General features: G+C 54.5%; 1 protein-coding gene across 2 annotated transcripts in view; it reads left to right on the top strand.

The window, feature by feature from the left end:
- Positions 1 to 18096: 18096 nt before the first annotated feature.
- LRRCC1 (leucine rich repeat and coiled-coil centrosomal protein 1) overlaps positions 18097 to 21847 on the top strand; it is an 82472-nt gene continuing 78721 nt past the window's right edge. For both annotated transcript variants that reach the window (XM_040433075.1, XM_040433074.1), the window contains exon 1: positions 18097 to 18201. The gene's annotated coding sequence lies outside the window, so the exon portion shown is untranslated. The remainder of the gene's footprint in view (positions 18202 to 21847) is intronic.

Genomic DNA, 21847 nt, shown 5'->3' with positions numbered 1-21847 from the left:
GTTGGGACTGTACAACATTTTATTTACATTTGGTCACTGGGACCATAGATGTCCCTGATTTACACGTGTTATTGATTCTAAAATGTAACATTTATTTCTTGTCCTTAAAATGTAATGAACACTACTATTAAAATAATCAGCTGTGCATACTGGATACATATGTGAATTGTGCCAGTGATACTGTTTCCTGAGTTCTCAGTGTTGCCAATAGAGGGCGCTTATGACATAGGCTGTTTGAGGCTCTCTTGCCTGTGATTATGATGCTCCGATACTAGGTTGCTGCGCTCTGTTATTAGCACAGTGCGCCACCCTCAACAAACAATCGCCCTCATGAGGCACACTCTCTCACTCTGTATCCTCTACAGATCACTTCCTAGTTATGCATAAGCTGGCTAAAACACACTTCACTGCCCAAACCCCTGAAGACGCCAAGTGTCTTGGCGAAACATGTCGGGGGGCAGATAGCGTGTTTTAGCCAGCTTATGCATAACTAGGAAATGATCTGTAGAGGATACAGAGTGAGAGAGTGTGCCTCATGAGGGCGATTGTTTGTTGAGGGTGGCGCACTGTGCTAATAACAGAGCGCAGCAACCTAGTATCGGAGCATCATAATCACAGGCAAGAGAGCCTCAAACAGCCTATGTCATAAGCGCCCTCTATTGGCAACACTGAGAACTCAGGAAACAGTATCACTGGCACAATTCACATATGTATCCAGTATGCACAGCTGATTATTTTAATAGTAGTGTTCATTACATTTTAAGGACAAGAAATAAATGTTAAATTTTAGAATCAATAACACGTGTAAATCAGGGACATCTATGGTCCCAGTGACCAAATGTAAATAAAATATTACAGTGATGGGCACAACTGGGCATATTATTGTGAGGGGCACAACTGGGCATATGACAGTGAGAGGCACAACTGGGTATATTACAGTGAGGGGCACAACTGGGCATATTACTGTCAGGAGGCACAGCTGGGCATATGACAGTGAGGGGGCACAGCTGGGCATATGACAGTCAGGGGGCACAGCTGGGCATATGACAGTCAGGGGGCACAGCTGGGCATATGACAGTCAGGGGGCACAGCTGGGCATATGACAGTCAGGGGGCACAGCTGGGCATATGACAGTCAGGGGGCACAGCTGGGCATATGACAGTCAGGGGGCACAGCTGGGCATATGACAGTGAGGGGGCACAGCTGGGCATATTACTGTCAGGGAGCACAGCTGGGCATATTACAGTGAGGGGCACAACTGGGCATATTACAGTGAGGGGCACAGCTGGGCATATTACAGTGAGGGGCACAGCTGGGCATATTACAGTGAGGGGCACAGCAGGGCATATTACAGTGAGGGCACAGCTGGGCATATGACAGTCAGGGGGCACAGCTGGGCATATGAAAGTAAGGGGGAACAGCTGGGCATATGACAGTGAGGGGGCACAGCTAGGCATATGACAGTCAGGGGGGCACAGCTGGGCATATGACAGTGAGGGGGCACAGCTGGGCATATTACAATGAGGGGGCACAGCTGGGCATATTACTGTCAGGGAGCACAGCTGGGCATATGACAGTCAGGGGGCACAGCTGGGCATATGACAGTCAGGGGGCACAGCTGGGCATATGACAGTGAGGGGGCACAGCTGGGCATATGACAGTCAGGGGGGCACAGCTGGGCATATGACAGTGAGGAGGCACAGCTGGGCATATTACAGTGAGGGGGCACAGCTGGGCATATTACAGTGAGGGGCACAGCTGGGCATATGACAGTCAGGGGGCACAGCTGGGCATATTACAGTGAGGGGGCACAGCTGGGCATATTACAGTGAGGGGGTACAACTGGGCATATGACAGTCAGGGGGCAAAGCTGGACATATGACAGTCAGGGGGCACAGCTGGGCATATGACAGTTAGGGAGCACAGCTGGGCATATGACAGTTAGGGAGCACAGCTGGGCATATTACAGTGAGGGGCACAGCTGGGCATATTACAGTGAGGGGCACAGCTGGGAATATTACAGTGAGGGGCACAGGTGGGCATATGACAGTCAGGGGGCACAGTTGGGCATATTACAGTGAGGGGGCACAGCTGGGCATATTACAGTGAGGGGGTACAGCTGGGCATATGACAGTCAGGGGGCACAGCTGGACATATGACAGTCAGGGGGCACAGCTGGGCATATGACAGTTAGGGAGCAAAGCTGGGCATATTACATTGAGGGGCACAGCTGGGCATATTACAGTGAGGGGCACAGCTGGGAATATTACAGTGAGGGGCACAGCTGGGCATATGACAGTCAGGGGGCACAGCTGGGCATATGACAGTCAGGGGGCACAGCTGGGCATATGACAGTCAGGGGGCACAGCTGGGCATATGACAGTCAGGGGGCACAGCTGGGCATATTACAGTGAGGGGGCACAGCTGGGCATATGACAGTCATGGGGCACAGCTGGGCATATGACAGTCAGGGGGCACAGCTGGGCATATGACAGTCAGGGGGCACAGCTGGGCATATTACAGTGAGGGGGCAGAGCTCTGCATATGACAGTCAGGGGGCACAGCTGGGCATATGACAGTCAGGGGGCACAGCTGGGCATATGACAGTCAGGGGGCACAGCTGGGCATATGACAGTCAGGGGGCACAGCTGGGCATATGACAGTCAGGGGGCACAGCTGGGCATATGACAGTCAGGGGGCACAGCTGGGCATATGACAGTGAGGGGGCACAGCTGGGAATATTACTGTCAGGGAGCACAGCTGGGCATATTACAGTGAGGGGCACAACTGGGCATATTACAGTGAGGGGCACAGCTGGGCATATTACAGTGAGGGGCACAGCTGGGCATATTACAGTGAGGGGCACGGCAGGGCATATTACAGTGAGGGCACAGCTGGGCATATGACAGTCAGGGGGCACAGCTGGGCATATTACAGACAGGGGGCACAGCTGGGCATATTATTGTGAGGGGCACAACTGGGCATATGACAGTGAGAGGCACAACTGGGTATATTACAGTGAGGGGCACAACTGGGCATATTACTGTCAGGGGGCACAGCTGGGCATATGATAGTGAGGGGGCACAGCTGGGCATATGACAGTGAGGGGGCACATCTGGGCATATTACTGTCAGGGAGCACAGCTGGGCATATGACAGTGAGGGGGCACAGCTGGGCATATGACAGTGAGGGGGCACAGCTGGGCATATTACTGTCAGGGAGCACAGCTGGGCATATGACAGTCAGGGGGCACAGCTGGGCATATGACAGTGAGGGGGCACAGCTGGGCATATGACAGTGAGGGGGCACAGCTGGGCATATGACAGTCAGGGGGCACAGCTAGCATTTGACAGTGAGGGGGCACAGCTGGGCATATTACAGTGAGGGGGCACAGCTGGGCATAATACAGTGAGGGGCACAGCTGGGCATATTACAGTGAGGGGAACAGCTGGGCATATGACAGTCAGGGGGCACAGCTGGGCATATTACAGTGAGGGCACAGCTGGGCATATGACAGTCAGGGGGCATATTACAGTGAGGGGCACAGCTGGGCATATTACTGTCAGGGAGCACAGGTGGGCATATTACTGTCAGGGGCACAGCTGGGCATATTACAGTGAGGGGCACAACTGGGCATATTACAGCGAGGGGGCACAGCTGGGCATATGACAGTGAGGGGGCACATGACAGTGAGGGGGCACAGCTGGGCATATGACAGTGAGGGAGCACAGCTGGGCATATTACAGTGAGGGGCACAGCTGGGCATATAACAGTGAGGGGCACAGCTGGGCATATTACAGTGAGGGGCACAGCTGGGCATATTACAGTGAGGGCACAGCTGGGCATATGACAGTCAGGGGGCACAGTTGGGCATATTACAGTGAGGGGCACAGCTGGGCATATTACAGTGAGGGGCACAGCTGGGCATATGACAGTCAGGGGGCACAGCTGGGCATATGACAGTGAGGGGGCACAGCTGGGCATATGACAGTCAGGGGGCACAGCTGGGCATATGACAGTGAGGGGGCACAGCTGGGCATATTACAGTGAGTGGCACAGCTGGGCATATGACAGTCAGGGGGCACAGCTGGGCATATTACAGTGAGGGGGCACAGCTGGGCATATTACAGTGAGGGGGTACAGCTGGGCATATGACAGTCAGGGGGCACAGCTGGGCATGTGACAGTCAGGGGGCACAGCTGGACATATGACAGTCAGGGGGCACAGCTGGGCATATGACAGTTAGGGAGCACAGCTGGGCATATTACAGTGAGGGGCACAGCTGGGCATATTACAGTGAGGGGCACAGCTGGGCATATTACAGTGAGGGGCACAACTGGGCATATTACAGTGAGGGCACAGCTGGGCATATGACAGTCAGGGGGCACAGCTGGGCATATTACAGTGAGGGACACAGCTGGGCATATGACAGTGAGGGGGCACAGCTGGGCATATGACAGTGAGGGGGCACAGCTGGGCATATGACAGTGAGGGAACACAGCTGGGCATATTACAGTGAGGGGCACAGCTGGGCATATTACAGCGAGGGGGCACAGCTGGGCATATGACAGTGAGGGGGCACATGACAGTGAGGGGGCACAGCTGGGCATATGACAGTGAGGGGGCACAGCTGGGCATATTACTGTCAGGGAGCACAGCTGGGCATATTACTGTCAGGGAGCACAGCTGGGCATATTACAGTGAGGGGCACAGCTGGGCATATTACAGTGAGGGGCACAGCTGGGCATATTACAGTGAGGGCACAGCTGGGCATATGACAGTCAGGGGGCACAGTTGGGCATATTACAGTGAGGGGCACAGCTGGGCATATGACAGTCAGGGGGCACAGCTGGGCATATTACAGTGAGGGACACAGCTGGGTATATGACAGTCAGGGGGCACAGCTGGGCATATGACAGTGAGGGGGCACAGCTGGGCATATGACAGTCAGAGGGCCCAGCTGGGCATATGACAGTCAGGGGGCACAGCTGGGCATATTACAGTGATGGGCACAACTGGGCATATTATTGTGAGGGGCACAACTAGGCATATGACAGTGAGAGGCACAACTGGGTATATTACAGTGAGGGGCACAACTGGGCATATTACTGTCAGGGGGCACAGCTAGGCATATGACAGTGAGGGGGCACAGCTGGGCATATGACAGTGAGGGGGCACAGCTGGGCATATTACTGTCAGGCAGCACAGCTGGGCATATGACAGTGAGGGGGTACAGCTGGGCATATGACAGTGAGGGGGCACAGCTGGGCATATTACTGTCAGGGAGCACAGCTGGGCATATGACAGTCAGGGGGCACAGCTGGGCATATGACAGTCAGGGGGCACAGCTGGGCATATGACAGTCAGGGGGCACAGCTGGGCATATGACATTGAGGGGGCACAGCTGGGCATATGACAGTCAGGGGGCACAGCTGGGCATATGACAGTGAGGGGGCACAGCTGGGCATATTACAGTGAGGGGGCAGAGCTCTGCATATGACAGTCAGGGGGCACAGCTGGGCATATGACAGTCAGGGGGCACAGCTGGGCATATGACAGTCAGGGGGCACAGCTGGGCATATGACAGTCAGGGGGCACAGCTGGGCATATGACAGTCAGGGGGCACAGCTGGGCATATGACAGTGAGGGGGCACAGCTGGGCATATGACAGTGAGGGGGCACAGCTGGGAATATTACTGTCAGGGAGCACAGCTGGGCATATTACAGTGAGGGGCACAACTGGGCATATTACAGTGAGGGGCACAGCTGGGCATATTACAGTGAGGGGCACAGCTGGGCATATTACAGTGAGGGGCACGGCAGGGCATATTACAGTGAGGGCACAGCTGGGCATATGACAGTCAGGGGGCACAGCTGGGCATATTACAGACAGGGGGCACAGCTGGGCATATTATTGTGAGGGGCACAACTGGGCATATGACAGTGAGAGGCACAACTGGGTATATTACAGTGAGGGGCACAACTGGGCATATTACTGTCAGGGGGCACAGCTGGGCATATGATAGTGAGGGGGCACAGCTGGGCATATGACAGTGAGGGGGCACATCTGGGCATATTACTGTCAGGGAGCACAGCTGGGCATATGACAGTGAGGGGGCACAGCTGGGCATATGACAGTGAGGGGGCACAGCTGGGCATATTACTGTCAGGGAGCACAGCTGGGCATATGACAGTCAGGGGGCACAGCTGGGCATATGACAGTGAGGGGGCACAGCTGGGCATATGACAGTGAGGGGGCACAGCTGGGCATATGACAGTCAGGGGGCACAGCTAGCATTTGACAGTGAGGGGGCACAGCTGGGCATATTACAGTGAGGGGGCACAGCTGGGCATAATACAGTGAGGGGCACAGCTGGGCATATTACAGTGAGGGGAACAGCTGGGCATATGACAGTCAGGGGGCACAGCTGGGCATATTACAGTGAGGGCACAGCTGGGCATATGACAGTCAGGGGGCATATTACAGTGAGGGGCACAGCTGGGCATATTACTGTCAGGGAGCACAGGTGGGCATATTACTGTCAGGGGCACAGCTGGGCATATTACAGTGAGGGGCACAACTGGGCATATTACAGCAAGGGGGCACAGCTGGGCATATGACAGTGAGGGGGCACATGACAGTGAGGGGGCACAGCTGGGCATATGACAGTGAGGGAGCACAGCTGGGCATATTACAGTGAGGGGCACAGCTGGGCATATTACAGTGAGGGGCACAGCTGGGCATATTACAGTGAGGGGCACAGCTGGGCATATTACAGTGAGGGCACAGCTGGGCATATGACAGTCAGGGGGCACAGTTGGGCATATTACAGTGAGGGGCACAGCTGGGCATATTACAGTGAGGGGCACAGCTGGGCATATGACAGTCAGGGGGCACAGCTGGGCATATGACAGTGAGGGGGCACAGCTGGGCATATGACAGTCAGGGGGCACAGCTGGGCATATGACAGTGAGGGGGCACAGCTGGGCATATTACAGTGAGTGGCACAGCTGGGCATATGACAGTCAGGGGGCACAGCTGGGCATATTACAGTGAGGGGGCACAGCTGGGCATATTACAGTGAGGGGGTACAGCTGGGCATATGACAGTCAGGGGGCACAGCTGGGCATGTGACAGTCAGGGGGCACAGCTGGACACATGACAGTCAGGGGGCACAGCTGGGCATATGACAGTTAGGGAGCACAGCTGGGCATATTACAGTGAGGGGCACAGCTGGGCATATTACAGTGAGGGGCACAGCTGGGCATATTACAGTGAGGGGCACAACTGGGCATATTACAGTGAGGGCACAGCTGGGCATATGACAGTCAGGGGGCACAGCTGGGCATATTACAGTGAGGGACACAGCTGGGCATATGACAGTGAGGGGGCACAGCTGGGCATATGACAGTGAGGGTGCACAGCTGGGCATATGACAGTGAGGGAACACAGCTGGGCATATTACAGTGAGGGGCACAGCTGGGCATATTACAGCGAGGGGGCACAGCTGGGCATATGACAGTGAGGGGGCACATGACAGTGAGGGGGCACAGCTGGGCATATGACAGTGAGGGGGCACAGCTGGGCATATTACTGTCAGGGAGCACAGCTGGGCATATTACTGTCAGGGAGCACAGCTGGGCATATTACAGTGAGGGGCACAGCTGGGCATATTACAGTGAGGGGCACAGCTGGGCATATTACAGTGAGGGCACAGCTGGGCATATGACAGTCAGGGGGCACAGCTGGGCATATGACAGTTAGGGAGCACAGCTGGGCATATTACAGTGAGGGGCACAGCTGGGCATATTACAGTGAGGGGCACAGCTGGGCATATTACAGTGAGGGGCACAACTGGGCATATTACAGTGAGGGCACAGCTGGGCATATGACAGTCAGGGGGCACAGCTGGGCATATTACAGTGAGGGACACAGCTGGGCATATGACAGTGAGGGGGCACAGCTGGGCATATGACAGTGAGGGTGCACAGCTGGGCATATGACAGTGAGGGAACACAGCTGGGCATATTACAGTGAGGGGCACAGCTGGGCATATTACAGCGAGGGGGCACAGCTGGGCATATGACAGTGAGGGGGCACATGACAGTGAGGGGGCACAGCTGGGCATATGACAGTGAGGGGGCACAGCTGGGCATATTACTGTCAGGGAGCACAGCTGGGCATATTACTGTCAGGGAACACAGCTGGGCATATTACAGTGAGGGGCACAGCTGGGCATATTACAGCGAGGGGGCACAGCTGGGCATATGACAGTGAGGGGGCACATGACAGTGAGGGGGCACAGCTGGGCATATGACAGTGAGGGGGCACAGCTGGGCATATTACTGTCAGGGAGCACAGCTGGGCATATTACTGTCAGGGAGCACAGCTGGGCATATTACAGTGAGGGGCACAGCTGGGCATATTACAGTGAGGGGCACAGCTGGGCATATTACAGTGAGGGCACAGCTGGGCATATGACAGTCAGGGGGCACAGTTGGGCATATTACAGTGAGGGGCACAGCTGGGCATATGACAGTCAGGGGGCACAGCTGGGCATATGACAGTCAGGGGGCACAGCTGGGCATATGACAGTGAGGGGGCACAGCTGGGCATATGACAGTCAGGGGGCACAGCTGGGCATATGACAGTGAGGGGGCACAGCTGGGCATATTACAGTGAGGGTGCACAGCTGGGCATATTACAGTGAGTGGCACAGCTGGGCATATGACAGTCAGGGGGAACAGCTGGGCATATTACAGTGAGGGGGCACAGCTGGGCATATTACAGTGAGGGGGTACAGCTGGGCATATGATAGTCAGGGGGCACAGCTGGACATATGACAGTCAGGGGGCACAGCTGGGCATATGACAGTTAGGGAGCACAGCTGGGCATATTACAGTAAGGGGAACAGCTGGGCATATTACAGTGAGGGGCACAGCTGGGCATATTACAGTGAGGGGCACAACTGGTCATATTACAGTGAGGGCACAGCTGGGCATATGACAGTCAGGGGGCACAGCTGGGCATATTACAGTGAGGGACACAGCTGGGCATATGACAGTGAGGGGGCACAGCTGGGCATATTACAGTGAGGGACACAGCTGGGCATATGACAGTGAGGGGGCACAGCTGGGCATATGACAGTGAGGGGGCACAGCTGGGCATATGACAGTGAGGGAACACAGCTGGGCATATTACAGTGAGGGGCACAGCTGGGCATATTACAGCGAGGGGGCACAGCTGGGCATATGACAGTGAGGGGGCACATGACAGTGAGGGGGCACAGCTGGGCATATGACAGTGAGGGGGCACAGCTGGGCATATTACTGTCAGGGAGCACAGCTGGGCATATTACAGTGAGGGGCACAGCTGGGCATATTACAGTGAGGGGCACAGCTGGGCATATTACAGTGAGGGCACAGCTGGGCATATGACAGTCAGGGGGCACAGTTGGGCATATTACAGTGAGGGGCACAGCTGGGCATATGACAGTCAGGGGGCACAGCTGGGCATATGACAGTCAGGGGGCACAGCTGGGCATATGACAGTGAGGGGGCACAGCTGGGCATATGACTGTCAGGGGGCACAGCTGGGCATATGACAGTGAGGGGGCACAGCTGGGCATATTACAGTGAGGGTGCACAGCTGGGCATATTACAGTGAGTGGCACAGCTGGGCATATGACAGTCAGGGGGAACAGCTGGGCATATTACAGTGAGGGGGCACAGCTGGGCATATTACAGTGAGGGGGTACAGCTGGGCATATGACAGTCAGGGGGCACAGCTGGACATATGACAGTCAGGGGGCACAGCTGGGCATATGACAGTTAGGGAGCACAGCTGGGCATATTACAGTAAGGGGAACAGCTGGGCATATTACAGTGAGGGGCACAGCTGGGCATATTACAGTGAGGGGCACAACTGGTCATATTACAGTGAGGGCACAGCTGGGCATATGACAGTCAGGGGGCACAGCTGGGCATATTACAGTGAGGGACACAGCTGGGCATATGACAGTCAGGGGGCACAGCTGGGCATATGACAGTGAGGGGGCACATGACAGTGAAGGGGCACAGCTGGGCATATGACAGTGAGGGGGCACAGCTGGGCATATGACAGTCAGGGGGCCCAGCTGGGCATATGACAGTCAGGGGGCACAGCTGGGCATATTATAGTGATGGGCACAACTGGGCATATTATTGTGAGGGGCACAACTGTGCATATGACAGTGAGAGGCACAACTGGGTATATTACAGTGAGGGGCACAACTGGGCATATTACTGTCAGGGGGCACAGCTGGGCATATGACAGTGAGGGGGCACAGCTGGGCATATGACAGTGAGGGGGCACAGCTGGGCATATTACTGTCAGGGAGCACAGCTGGGCATATGACAGTCAGGGGGCACAGCTGGGCATATGACAGTCAGGGGCACAGCTGGGCATATGACAGTGAGGGGGCACAGCTGGGCATATGACAGTCAGGGGGAACAGCTGGGCATATGACAGTGAGGGGGCACAGCTGGGCATATTACAGTGAGGGGGCACAGCTGGGCATAATACAGTGAGGGGCACAGCTGGGCATATTACAGTGAGGGGCACAGCTGGGCATATGACAGTCAGGGGGCGCAGCTGGGCATATGACAGTCAGAGGGCACAGCTGGGCATATGACAGTGAGGGGGCACAGCTGGGCATATGACAGTGAGGGGGCACAGCTGGGCATATGACAGTGAGGGGGCACAGCTGGGCATATGACAGTGAGGGGGCACAGCTGGGAATATTACAGTGAGGGGCACAGCTGGGCATATTACTGTCAGGGAGCACAGCTGGGCATATTACAGTGAGGGGCACAGCTGGGCATATTACAGTGAGGGGCACAACTGGGCATATTACAGCGAGGGGGCACAGCTGGGCATATGACAGTGAGGGGGCACATGACAGTGAGGGGGCACAGCTGGGCATATGACAGTGAGGGGGCACAGCTGGGCATATTACTGTCAGGGAGCACAGCTGGGCATATTACAGAGAGGGGCACAGCTGGGCATATTACAGTGAGGGGCACAGCTGGGCATATTACAGTGAGGGGCACAGCTGGGAATATTACAGTGAGGGGCACAGCTGGGCATATGACAGTTAGGGGGCACAGCTGGGCATATTACAGTGAGGGACACAGCTGGGTATATGACAGTCAGGGGGCACAGCTGGGCATATGACAGTGAGGGGGCACAGCTGGGCATATGACAGTCAGAGGGCCCAGCTGGGCATATGACAGTCAGGGGGCACAGCTGGGCATATTACAGTGATGGGCACAACTGGGCATATTATTGTGAGGGGCACAACTAGGCATATGACAGTGAGAGGCACAACTGGGTATATTACAGTGAGGGGCACAACTGGGCATATTACTGTCAGGGGGCACAGCTAGGCATATGACAGTGAGGGGGCACAGCTGGGCATATGACAGTGAGGGGGCACAGCTGGGCATATTACTGTCAGGCAGCACAGCTGGGCATATGACAGTGAGGGGGTACAGCTGGGCATATGACAGTGAGGGGGCACAGCTGGGCATATTACTGTCAGGGAGCACAGCTGGGCATATGACAGTCAGGGGGCACAGCTGGGCATATGACAGTCAGGGGGCACAGCTGGGCATATGACAGTCAGGGGGCACAGCTGGGCATATGACATTGAGGGGGCACAGCTGGGCATATGACAGTCAGGGGGCACAGCTGGGCATATGACAGTGAGGGGGCACAGCTGGGCATATTACAGTGAGGGGGCACAGCTGGGCATAATACAGTGAGGGGCACAGCTGGGCATATTACAGTGAGGTGCACAGCTGGGCATATGACAGTCAGGGGGCACATCTGGGCATATTACAGTGAGGGGCACAGCTGGGCATATGACAGTCAGGGGGCACAGCTGGGCATATGACAGTCAGAGGGCACAGCTGGGCATATGACAGTGAGGGGGCACAGCTGGGCATATGACAGTGAGGGGGCACAGCTGGGCATATGACAGTGAGGGGGCACAGCTGGGCATATTACAGTGAGGGGGCACAGCTGGGCATATTACAGTGAGGGGCACAGCTGGGCATATTACTGTCAGGGAGCACAGCTGGGCATATTACTGTCAGGGGCACAGCTGGGCATATTACAGTGAGCGGCACAACTGGGCATATTACAGCGAGGGGGCACAGCTGGGCATATGACAGTGAGGGGGCACATGACAGTGAGAGGGCACAGCTGGGCATATGACAGTGAGGGGGCACAGCTGGGCATATTACTGTCAGGGAGCACAGCTGGGCATATTACAGTGAGGGGCACAGCTGGGCATATTACAGTAAGGGCACAGCTGGGCATATGACAGTCAGGGGGCACAGTTGGGTATACTACAGTGAGGGGCACAGCTGGGCATATGACAGTCAGGGGGCACAGCTGGGCATATGACAGTCAGGGGGCACAGCTGGGCATATGACAGTCAGGGGGCACAGCTGGGCATATGACAGTCAGGGGGCACAGCTGGGCATATGACAGTGAGGGGGCACAGCTGGGCATATTACAGTGAGGGGGCACAGCTGGGCATATTACAGTGAGTGGCACAGCTGGGCATATGACAGTCAGGGGGCACAGCTGGGCATATTACAGTGAGGGGCACAGCTGGGCATATTACAGTGAGGGGGTACAGCTGGGCATATGACAGTCAGGGGGCACAGCTGGACATATGACAGTCAGGGGGCACAGCTGGGCATATGACAGTTAGGGAGCACAGCTGGGCATATTACAGTGAGGGGCACAGCTGGGCATATTACAGTGAGGGGCACAGCTGGGCATATTACAGTGAGGGGCACAACTGGGCATATTACAGTGAGGGCACAGCTGGGCATATGACAGTCAGGGGGCACAGCTGGGCATATTACAGTGAGGGACACAGCTGGGCATATGACAGTCAGGGGGCACAGCTGGGCATATGACAGTGAGGGGGCACATGACAGTGAGGGGGCACAGCTGGGCATATGACAGTGAGGGGGCACAGCTGGGCATATGACAGTCAGGGGGCCCAGCTGGGCATATGACAGTCAGGGGGCACAGCTGGGCATATTACAGTGATGGGCACAACTGGGCATATTATTGTGAGGGGCACAACTGGGCATATGACAGTGAGAGGCACAACTGGGTATATTACAGTGAGGGGCACAACTGGGCATATTACTGTCAGGGGGCACAGCTGGGCATATGACAGTGAGGGGGCACAGCTGGGCATATTACTGTCAGGGAGCACAGCTGGGCATATGACAGTTAGGGGGCACAGCTGGGCATATGACAGTCAGGGGGCACAGCTGGGCATATGACAGTGAGGGGGCACAGCTGGGCATATGACAGTCAGGGGGCACAGCTGGGCATATGACAGTGAGGGGGCACAGCTGGGCATATTACAGTGAGGGGGCACAGCTGGGCATAATACAGTGAGGGGCACAGCTGGGCATATTACAGTGAGGGGCACAGCTGGGCATATGACAGTCAGGGGGCACAGCTGGGCATATTACAGTGAGGGGCACAGCTGGGCATATGACAGTCAGGGGGCACAGCTGGGCATATGACAGTCAGAGGGCACAGCTGGGCATATGACAGTGAGGGGGCACAGCTGGGCATATGACAGTGAGGGGGCACAGCTGGGCATATGACAGTGAGGGGGCACAGCTGGGCATATTACAGTGGGGGGGCACAGCTGGGAATATTACAGTGAGGGGCACAGCTGGGCCTATTACTGTCAGGGAGCACAGCTGGGCATATTACAGTGAGGGGCACAGCTGGGCATATTACAGTGAGGGGCACAACTGGGCATATTACAGCGAGGGGGCACAGCTGGGCATATGACAGTGAGGGGGCACATGACAGTGAGGGGGCACAGCTGGGCATATTACAGTGAGGGGCACAGCTGGGAATATTACAGTGAGGGGCACAGCTGGGCATATGACAGTCAGGGGGCACAGCTGGGCATATGACAGTCAGGGGGCACAGCTGGGCATATTACAGTGAGGGGCACAGCTGGGCATATTACAGTGAGGGGCACAACTGGGCATATTACAGTGAGGGGGTACAGCTGGGCATATGACAGTCAGGGGGCACAGCTGGACATATGACAGTCAGGGGGCACAGCTGGGCATATGACAGTTAGGGAGCACAGCTGGGCATATTACAGTGAGGGGCACAGCTGGGCATATTACAGTGAGGGGCACAGCTGGGCATATTACAGTGAGGGGCACAACTGGGCATATTACAGTGAGGGCACAGCTGGGCATATGACAGTGAGGGGGCACAGCTGGGCATATTACAGTGAGGGGGCACAGCTGGGCATATTACAGTGAGTGGCACAGCTGGGCATATGACAGTCAGGGGGCACAGCTGGGCATATTACAGTGAGGGGCACAGCTGGGCATATTACAGTGAGGGGGTACAGCTGGGCATATGACAGTCAGGGGGCACAGCTGGACATATGACAGTCAGGGGGCACAGCTGGGCATATGACAGTTAGGGAGCACAGCTGGGCATATTACAGTGAGGGGCACAGCTGGGCATATTACAGTGAGGGGCACAGCTGGGCATATTACAGTGAGGGGCACAACTGGGCATATTACAGTGAGGGCACAGCTGGGCATATGACAGTCAGGGGGCACAGCTGGGCATATTACAGTGAGGGACACAGCTGGGCATATGACAGTCAGGGGGCACAGCTGGGCATATGACAGTGAGGGGGCACATGACAGTGAGGGGGCACAGCTGGGCATATGACAGTGAGGGGGCACAGCTGGGCATATGACAGTCAGGGGGCCCAGCTGGGCATATGACAGTCAGGGGGCACAGCTGGGCATATTACAGTGATGGGCACAACTGGGCATATTATTGTGAGGGGCACAACTGGGCATATGACAGTGAGAGGCACAACTGGGTATATTACAGTGAGGGGCACAACTGGGCATATTACTGTCAGGGGGCACAGCTGGGCATATGACAGTGAGGGGGCACAGCTGGGCATATGACAGTGAGGGGGCACAGCTGGGCATATTACTGTCAGGGAGCACAGCTGGGCATATGACAGTCAGGGGGCACAGCTGGGCATATGACAGTCAGGGGGCACAGCTGGGCATATGACAGTGAGGGGGCACAGCTGGGCATATGACAGTCAGGGGGCACAGCTGGGCATATGACAGTGAGGGGGCACAGCTGGGCATATTACAGTGAGGGGGCACAGCTGGGCATAATACAGTGAGGGGCACAGCTGGGCATATTACAGTGAGGGGCACAGCTGGGCATATGACAGTCAGGGGGCACAGCTGGGCATATTACAGTGAGGGGCACAGCTGGGCATATGACAGTCAGGGGGCACAGCTGGGCATATGACAGTCAGAGGGCACAGCTGGGCATATGACAGTGAGGAGGCACAGCTGGGCATATGACAGTGAGGGGGCACAGCTGGGCATATGACAGTGAGGGGGCACAGCTGGGCATATTACAGTGGGGGGGCACAGCTGGGAATATTACAGTGAGGGGCACAGCTGGGCATATTACTGTCAGGGAGCACAGCTGGGCATATTACAGTGAGGGGCACAGCTGGGCATATTACAGTGAGGGGCACAACTGGGCATATTACAGCGAGGGGGCACAGCTGGGCATATGACAGTGAGGGGGCACATGACAGTGAGGGGGCACAGCTGGGCATATGACAGTGAGGGGGCACAGCTGGGCATATTACTGTCAGGGAGCACAGCTGGGCATATTACAGTGAGGGGCACAGCTGGGCATATTACAGTGAGTGGCACAGCTGGGCATATTACAGTGAGGGGCACAGCTGGGAATATTACAGTGAGGGGCACAGCTGGGCATATGACAGTCAGGGGGCACAGCTGGGCATATGACAGTCAGGGGGCACAGCTGGGCATTATACAGTGAGGGGCACAGCTGGGCATATTACAGTGAGGGGCACAACTGGGCATATTACAGTGAGGGGGCACAGCTGGACATATGACAGTCAGGGGGCACAGCTGGGCATATGACAGTTAGGGAGCACAGCTGGGCATATTACAGTGAGGGGCACAGCTGGGCATATTACAGTGAGGGGCACAGCTGGGCATATTACAGTGAGGGGCACAACTGGGCATATTACAGTGAGGGCACAGCTGGGCATATGACAGTCAGGGGGCACAGCTGGGCATATTACAGTGAGGGACACAGCTGGGCATATGACAGTCAGGGGGCACAGCTGGGCATATGACAGTGAGGGGGCACATGACAGTGATGGGGCACAGCTGGGCATATGACAGTGAGGGGGCACAGCTGGGCATATGACAGTCAGGGGGCACAGCTGGGCATATGACAGTCAGGGGGCACAGCTGGGCATATTACAGTGATGGGCACAACTGGGCATATTATTGTGAGGGGCACAACTGGGCATATGACAGTGAGAGGCACAACTGGGTATATTACAGTGAGGGGCACAACTGGGCATATTACTGTCAGGGGGCACAGCTGGGCATATGACAGTGAGGGGGCACAGCTGGGCATATGACAGTGAGGGGGCACAGCTGGGCATATTACTGTCAGGGAGCACAGCTGGGCATATTACTGTCAGGGAGCAAAGCTGGGCATATTACTGTCAGGGGGCACAGCTGGGCATATGACAGTCAGGGGGCACAGCTGGGCATATGACAGTCAGGGGGCACAGCTGGGCATATGACAGTGAGGGGGCACAGCTGGGCATATGACAGTCAGGGGGCACAGCTGGGCATATGACAGTGAGGGGGCACAGCTGGGCATATGACAGTGAGGGGGCACAGCTGGGCATAATACAGTGAGGGGCACAGCTGGGCATATTACAGTGAGGGGCACAGCTGGGCATATGACTGTCAGGGGGCACAGCTGGGCATATGACAGTCAGGGGGCACAGCTGGGCATATTACAGTGAGGGGCACAGCTGGGCATATGACAGTCAGGGGGCACAGCTGGGCATATGACAGTCAGGGGGCACAGCTGGGCATATGACAGTCAGGGGGCACAGCTGGGCATATGACAGTCAGGGGGCACAGCTGGGCATATGACAGTGAGGGGGCACAGCTGGGAATATTACTGTCAGGAAGCACAGCTGGGCATATTACAGTGAGGGGCACAACTGGGCATATTACAGTGAGGGGCACAGCTGGGCATATTACAGTGAGGGGCACAGCTGGGCATATTACAGTGAGGGGCACGGCAGGGCATATTACAGTGAGGGCACAGCTGAGCATATGACAGTCAGGGGGCACAGCTGGGCATATTACAGACAGGGGGCACAGCTGGGCATATTATTGTGAGGGGCACAACTGGGCATATGACAGTGAGAGGCACAACTGGGTATATTACAGTGAGGGGCACAACTGGGCATATTACTGTCAGGGGGCACAGCTGGGCATATTACAGTGAGGGGGCACAGCTGGGCATATGACAGTGAGGGGGCACAGCTGGGCATATTACTGTCAGGGGCACAACTGGGCATATTACAGTAAGGGGCACAACTGGGCATATTACTGTCAGGGGCACAACTGGGCATATTACTGTCAGGGGGCACATAAGTGGGTATATTACAGTGAGGGGCAAAACTGGGCACATTACTGGCACATATCTGGGCATAACTACTAGCGTGGTGGCATAAAGGGGGAATAATTACTCTCTGGTAGCATTTAGGGGACTGGGCGGGATTCAGGAAAAAAAACGCACACTGCACATAGTGTCCTTCTTTTCTATAGTTGGGAGGCATGCAGTATCATAGGATGAGCATTGAACAGTACTACAGCGAAGGGGGGTTCTGCTGAGTGTGGGGGGGGGGGGGGGCGTGTCCACGTGTGCCTCAGCTGTTGCAGCTTGTTGCGACGCCAGCACTTCCCGCTCTGTTTATAAGCCGGGAGATGCCGACATGTAAACGTTGTCGCTGTCAGCTCCGCCCCCAGCTCCGCCCCTCCACACACCGCGGACACAGACCGACGCCTGTTTATGCAAATCCCATTTTATAAACAAACAAGTACGTCCTTCCGGCTCTTCAGTGATTGGCTGTACCGCTGAGTGGGCGGGGTTCTGTGGTGGAAGCGTACGGTTGCCATGCCGCTAACAGCTTCCGGTCTGTGTAATGTGCCGCCTTCATACAGCGGGACCAGTGAGCCGTGTGTGGGGTGAGTGTTATGTGCGTTACCTGACAGCCACAATTCACACTATGTGCTTTGTGTGTGGGGATAAGACGCAGCGGTATTCTTCAAGGTGTGTAGTCTGACAGGTTTCTCTCGGACTTGTAGTACCTCAGTATGGCTGGAGCTGGAGCAGATATATCAGTTTTTGGCATTTTTTATTTTTATTTTTATAAAAAAAAGTCAAAACTTTCAAGTGTTTTTTCAAAGCGTTTTTTTTTTTTTTTTCATACTTGTCAGAGTACAGTCACACATAGCAGATTTTCCATAGCGGAATTTTTACCACTGATTTCACCTTATGCGTTCTCTAACACTGTGGAAATGGCAACATAACTTGAGATTAAAGGGGCTCTCCAGCCGTGGAGCTGACAACCCTGAGGTCCCAGCCCAGTTGTCAGCAGACCTGTTACATGTGCACCTGGCACCTGAAGACATCCGTGTTGGTCCATGTTCACATGTTCCTGCATTGCTGAGAAAATGTTTTTAATATATGCAAATGAGCGGGGCACAGAGGACTTTATTACTATGGAGGGGGCACAGAGGACTTTATTACTATGGAGGGGGCGCAGAGGACTTTATTACTATGGAGGGGGCGCAGAGGACTTTATTACTATGGAGGGGGCACAGAGGACTTTATTACTATGGAGGGGGCACAGAGGACTTTATTACTATGGAGGGGGCACAGAGGACTTTATTACTATGGAGGGGGCGCAGAGGACTTTATTACTATGGAGGGGGCGCAGAGGACTTTATTACTATGGAGGGGGCACAGAGGACTTTATTACTATGGAGGGGGCACAGAGGACTTTATTACTATGGAGGGGGCACAGAGGACTTTATTACTATGGAGGGGGCGCAGAGGACTTTATTACTATGGAGGGGGCGCAGAGGACTTTATTACTATGGAGGGGGCACAGAGGACTTTATTACTATGGAGGGGGCACAGAGGACTTTATTACTATGGAGGGGGCACAGAGGACTTTATTACTATGGAGGGGGCGCAGAGGACTTTATTACTATGGAGGGGGCACAGAGGACTTTATTACTATGGAGGGGGCACAGAGGACTTTATTACTATGGAGGGGGCACAGAGGACTTTATTACTATGGAGGGGGCGCAGAGGACTTTATTACTATGGAGGGGGCGCAGAGGACTTTATTACTATGGAGGGGGCACAGAGGACTTTATTACTATGGAGGGGGCACAGAGGACTTTATTACTATGGAGGGGGCACAGAGGACTTTATTACTATGGAGGGGGCGCAGAGGACTTTATTACTATGGAGGGGGCGCAGAGGACTTTATTACTATGGAGGGGGCGCAGAGGACTTTATTACTATGGAGGGGGCACAGAGGACTTTATTACTATGGAGGGGGCACAGAGGACTTTATTACTATGGAGGGGGCATAAAGAGGACTTTATTACTATGGAGGGGGCACAGAGGACTTTATTACTATGGAGGGGGCACAGAGGACTTTATTACTATGGAGGGGGCACAGAGGACTTTATTACTATGGAGGGGGCACAGAGGACTTTATTACTATGGAGGGGGCACAGAGGACTTTATTACTATGGAGGGGGCATAAAGAGGGCCTTACACCTGTAAAAAGGGGCACATAGAGGGCATAACTACCATGAGTGGGCACACATCTGTACAAAACTACTGTGAAGGTTGTACAATGAAGGCAATACTACTATGAGGGGGTAAAAACTTTTTTTTTTTTATTGGGGGGGGGGGGGGGGGGCAGAAAAAAGACCCACTCCTTACACATGTAATAAAGAAGCAGCGTGCCCTGTCTTGGTGCAGAATCAGCGCTGAATCTCCCATCTAAATGAATAGGATGCAGGAAAAAACACCTCCATGAAAGTCCGTGCATTTTTTGTGTGTTTACCGCACAATTTCTGGCGCAGATCTGCTTAAAAAAAAACTCAAGCTGAAAATTCAGCTTTGTATTGAAGTGAAAACCCATTGGTTAAAAATAAAAGACTCCTCAAATGCGTCAATAAACCGCATGGAAAAAAAGACACGTGTTTATTGACGCATTTTTATTGACCACGCAAATTTTTAGGTATGTATCTCAAAATCAGTTGTGTGAACTGGCCCTTACACCTAGAGGCTCTGCTGCACACCCTGCACTTTGATTGACAGGGCCAGGTGTGTACAGGTGAGTCTGCTTTTTTATGTTCAGGGGCCCTATAATCTCATCCACATGTCTAGAAGTGTTGTGGATTGGCACCAGCAGATCTGCAGTGTTTATGCCATGTGTGAACATACGCTTACATTTGTTAGGGAGCGTTCACATCTCCGTTTCATTGTCCATTCTTCTGATCCGGCAGAAGAACATGAAAAAATAAACAGGATCCTGTAAAAACATTGTTCCTGTGCATCAGTTATTCACATTTGGCATCTGTTTGAGCCATTTCCATCTGAGATCCTGCAGGACTTTTCTTTTCTGTCTAAAAAAACGGATGGGGCTGAGCTGCTCCTTGGCCACATGAACAATGAACGTGACGTCACTGGCCTAGGAAAAGTTGTGAGAAGGCTGCGGGACTCACATGAGCACTGGTGTCTTCTCAAACAGCCGATCAGCGGGGCTCCCGGTCGTCGGACCCCCACAGATCAAATACTGATGGCTTATCCAGAGGACAGGTCATCAATAAAAAAAATCTTGGAAAACACCTTTAAACATACTACATTGATTCCCATGATTTCACTTAGGGCTCATTCTGACGAGGGATTTTCACGTCCTTGTGCTGGAAGAACACTCTCAGTCAGTGGACCAATTCACGTGTCCGACTTTTCACGGATCATCAGTCCACGCAGAGATATAATTGCGGCATGCACTATTATGGTCCGATTTTGAAGCAAGAGCCACCCATTCAAGTCACTGGGTCAGTGAACTAAACAAAATGGCACTGCACAGACACCATCCGTGCACAGTCTGTTTTTCGTGGTTTCTAGGAAACTCTGGGCAAGCGTTCCTCAGGTTTTTTTTTTTTTTTTGGTTTTTTTTGATGGACATGAAAAAACAGATTAAATACTGCTGCTATATAGATGAAAAAAAAATCCACAAATGGAACACAATCGGAGATCATACTAGGGCTGCAGCTATCGATTATTTTAGTAATCAAGTATTCTATCGATTAATCGAGTACTCTAAGAAAAAAAAAAAAAATTAAAAGAACATTTTCCTATATAAAAACTCATCAGCATCAGCCCCTCCGTGCCATCATGTCCCCCAGTGCCATCAACCCCTCCGTGCCATGTCCTCCAGTGCCATCAACCCCTCCGTGCCATGTCCCCCAGTGCCATCAACCCCTCCGTGCCATGTCCCCCAGTGCCATCAACCCCTCCGTGCCATGTCCCCCAGTGCCATCAACCCCTCCGTGCCATGTCCCCCAGTGCCATCAACCCCTCCGTGCCATGTCCCCCAGTGCCATCAACCCCTCCGTGCCATGTCCCCCAGTGCCATCAACCCCTCCGTGCCATGTCCCCCAGTGCCATCAACCCCTCTGTGCCATGTCCCCCAGTGCCATCAACCCCTCTGTGCCATGTCCCCCAGTGCCATCAACCCCTCTGTGCCATGTCCCCCAGTGCCATCAACCCCTCTGTGCCATGTCCCCCAGTGCCATC

The sequence above is a fragment of the Bufo bufo genome, chromosome 5, assembly GCF_905171765.1.
Source record: "Bufo bufo chromosome 5, aBufBuf1.1, whole genome shotgun sequence".
Lineage (NCBI taxonomy): Eukaryota > Metazoa > Chordata > Amphibia > Anura > Bufonidae > Bufo > Bufo bufo.
Note: the sequence above shows the minus strand (reverse complement) of the source record. Positions and strands in the feature narration are given on the sequence as shown.